At 56.3% G+C, this 3575-nt stretch overlaps 1 protein-coding gene across 1 annotated transcript in view; it reads right to left on the bottom strand.

Moving 5' to 3' along the window:
* Nucleotides 1–1877, bottom strand: part of STIM1 (stromal interaction molecule 1) — a 76953-nt gene extending 75076 nt beyond the window's left edge. The window contains exon 1 of the mRNA XM_035900928.1: nucleotides 1595–1877. The gene's annotated coding sequence lies outside the window, so the exon portion shown is untranslated. The remainder of the gene's footprint in view (nucleotides 1–1594) is intronic.
* Between the last annotated feature and the right edge of the window lie 1698 nt (nucleotides 1878–3575).

Below are 3575 nucleotides of genomic sequence, written 5' to 3' on the forward strand. Positions count from 1 at the left end.
TGCGGGCCTGCGCCCCCCCCCCCGTACATTTGACCAGACACGAGGGGTCAGTACGCCAGCTCACCTCCTTCTCTATCATTTTTAAGCCACCGCCAAGCAGAGGGGAGAGGCAGGATCATGGGGGTCGCAACAGGCTGCCGTGCGCAGCGCGGCCACGCTCCCGCAGAGGCGTGCAGACGGGGCGGCTTGCCGGTAAGCTAAAGCAGAACTGGGGGGGCAGTTTTGCCCAGAGCAGGCAGCGCCACGGGGCAGCACGCTAACCCAGACCCAGGCGCCATGCGGCTTCGCTGTGCAGCGCAGCCCAAAAGCCATTGATGTTGCATTTGACCACAGAGCACCACATCCGAGTCCACCGCAGTAACGTGGAGAGGAAGCACGAATTTGGGAACTGCCAGAGCTGACGACACGATGGAAGCCCATAGCCACGGCGTTTGGTGAAGTTGGCTTGAGACCTCCAGGACAGAAAGCATCCCACCATCACCACCTCAGACCACCTCTGTCCTCCAACCCAGACCGTACAACCCCACGCAGCCATCACAATTTATCTTTACCTTTTGTTTCCTCCACAAGTCTTATGGAGTCCACCAAGAGACGGGGCATTTCCAGTTGGTTTTCTCCACATTACAGCTTTGCAGCACACACATGTGCACATTTTAGCCAGACTCTTCCCAGTGGTGCCCAGCGCCAGGACAAGGGGCCATGGGCACAACCTGAAGCAGAAGAGGTTCCAGTTGAACGGGAGGAAGAACTTGTTGACTGTGAGGGTGATGGAGCCCTGGCCCAGGCTGCCCAGGGGGGCTGTGGAGTCTCCTTCTCTGGAGATCTTCAACCCCCGCCTGGCCGCTGTCCTGTGCCCCCTGCTGTGGGTGAGCCTGCTTGGGCAGGGGGGTGGCACTGGGTGATCCCCGGAGGTCCCTGCCAGCCCCGGCCATGCTGGGATTCTGGGATTTTACCGCACCTTGCGCAGCGCGAACGCTTGCGACACGCGTGTGCTGTGACACGCGTTAGATGTGCTACTTAAACCCTCCTGACCTCTCGGCTAGCTTTCACAACAGCAACGACGCGATCCATCTCTCCTCCTCATTGCTAAGTGCCAAGGATGGGAAGCGCCATCCAAAGCCACCCCGGGCACAGAGCCAGAAGGCCGGAGTCGCGTTTGACCCCACTCGTCATTATTTCAGCTGAACAAACTTTTCCCTAACTATTCACTCGGTAAGGAACGCGCCCTGCCGAGGCTCGAGGAGAAGGGTAAGTCACGTTTGATTTGGGAAGGGAACAGGAGCACCCGATCCGAGAAACGCCCGAGCTTCGGTCCCCGAGGCGAGGAGCCCGGCGAGCTTCCACGGCACGGCGGGTGCTCGGGCGTGCAGAGCTGCACAAGGAGGGCAAAAAAATAAATTAAGCGGACTTGTTCTTCAGCGCTCCGTAAATCCTCCAGGTTTACGATTCAGGTACAAGCACCGCAGAGGAGCTCAGCACGCAGAGGCCCTGCCGTCGCCCAGCACCAACCAGCCTCTGGTTAAGGAATGATTCCCAGCAGAACTTTATATTTGGGTTGGGATTAGAGGAATTATTTTCCCTCCCCCTCACATACCTTCCCACACGTGTGGGGGCCCGCAGCGCAGCTTCCAGCTGGTGGGCCACTGAATCAGAAATTAGAAATGGAAGAGACGTATGCGGTCACGGAGGCCGGCTCGCTGCCATGGCGAGATGCTCCTCAGCAGCGCCCGCGCCCCGCGTCCTCCCGGCCGCGCCAGCAGCCGCCGCAACGCGCACCGAGGGCTGGATGGACTTTAATGGGAATATCGCATATTGGGACGGTCTCCTTAGAATAACAATGTTCTTATCGAGGAGATTTCCTGGAACTTTCAAGTCCATACAAAGCACGTCAGTGCTGAACAGACAGACATCGGAATATAAATTTCAAGTCGAATCAAACAGCGGCTTATAATAGTTTATGACCAACATGAGTAATCAACTGAAGTGTCCAGTAACTGTATTTAGAAACAGAACACTGCATTTATGTTTAAGTTAGTTGTAGATTACCGCAGCTTCCAACAATAGAGGAGAGTGTCTAAGCTATGTACTTCTAAATAGGAGGAAACTATCCTAACTTAAAAAAAAAATCGCTATTTCAAAGCACATATAGGGGGGACTGTAACTTTCTGCATGACATAAACCACCAAGCTCGGAAGACAGAAGCCTTGAGTATCCAAATCAAAACTAAAAATGTCGTGATCACCGCACAAGCCTGCAGATGCTAGAAGAGCAGTACTGTTGTCTCAGACAGCTTCAAAGTAGTTAAATCCCAACACAAACACGCATCTGGCCTCCTCCTAAAAGGCGCGCGGAAGGCAAATCCAACGACATGGCCAGAGGCGCGCCGGCCCCGCTCTCGTTGGGGAAGAACGAAGATTTCACAGCTATGGGGCTGGGCGGTTCCGTGGGAAATGCCCCCGCTCTGTTCACAGTTACAGGGGAGCTGCAGCAAAACTGCTCCTGCTACAGCGAGGATGCCAGCCCCTCCGGCACCCGCGCTCCAGGCAGCACACAGAAAGGAAGAAACGCCTGAAATCTGAAGCCCGACGTGGGTAACGCCAGGCTGCGGGGCCCTGCGGCGGCAGCCGGCTCTGCTCAGCACCGACACCGTCCTGAGAAACCCCTGGGCAAACTTCTTCCCTTCCCCACGGCTCCAGCATCCGGCAAAGCCCCCGGCTACGCCGACAGCAGGCGCCCGCCCAGGGGAGGCTCATGGCCCTTCCAAAATTCACTGCAAGAGATTCATAACCGAGGTGGGCACCTGAGCCCCCCCGACCCATCGCCTCTCCTCTGGGGAAAGCCCCGCTCATCAGCCACGATTTCTGTTTGACCCAGAGTGGAGCCCCCCCGCGCCGTCCCAGCCGATCCTGCTCCCAGCACACCCGGCCCTGGCGCTGACCGGGCTGGTGCTGCTCCATTTGCCAAGTTTTTGGTAACTTCTCTCAGGGGAGAAAAAAAAAAAAACCCAAATATTTGTGCTGAAAACAGTTGTCTTATTTTTCCAGGCGATGTCAGCCGGTAAGCGAAAGCCAACGATGTGTTGTGTTTCTCCCTATGAACCGTCCCGCCAAAGCCTTTCGACCAGGACAGGCACAGGACCACGCTCCCCGGACGCGCTGGTAATATCGATGTCCCAGGAGCGGAACTATCGGCCCTACAGCATTTCCGCACACCTCCAGCCAGGAAACAAGCGGCTAAGTTTAGCAATCATTAGGCTGCCGACGATAAATCTCTTCTAAGTCCCCTTCATCTTCTAGAGCCGTACCTGGAGGGCAGCAGATCGTCAAGCGTCTCAGTCAGAAGCACCAGCAAAGCAAAACTATCAGAGTTTTAGCGGCTTTTACTCTCTGGGCTTTTTACCAGCTATTATGGCATCCGCAGAAGCGGAAAAGAGTTGTAGTGCTCATCTTCAGGCCAGGCATCGCCCAGACGCCTCGTTGGCCTCGTCACGCCAACGCGGTGAGGGTGATGGAGCATCTTGGGCTTGGCTGCACTCCTTCCGTGCAGCCTCCTGCTCCCAGCAGGCGGAGGCTGCT

The sequence above is a fragment of the Egretta garzetta genome, unplaced genomic scaffold (genome assembly GCF_000687185.1).
Source record: "Egretta garzetta isolate BGI_Z169 unplaced genomic scaffold, ASM68718v1 scaffold778, whole genome shotgun sequence".
Lineage (NCBI taxonomy): Eukaryota > Metazoa > Chordata > Aves > Pelecaniformes > Ardeidae > Egretta > Egretta garzetta.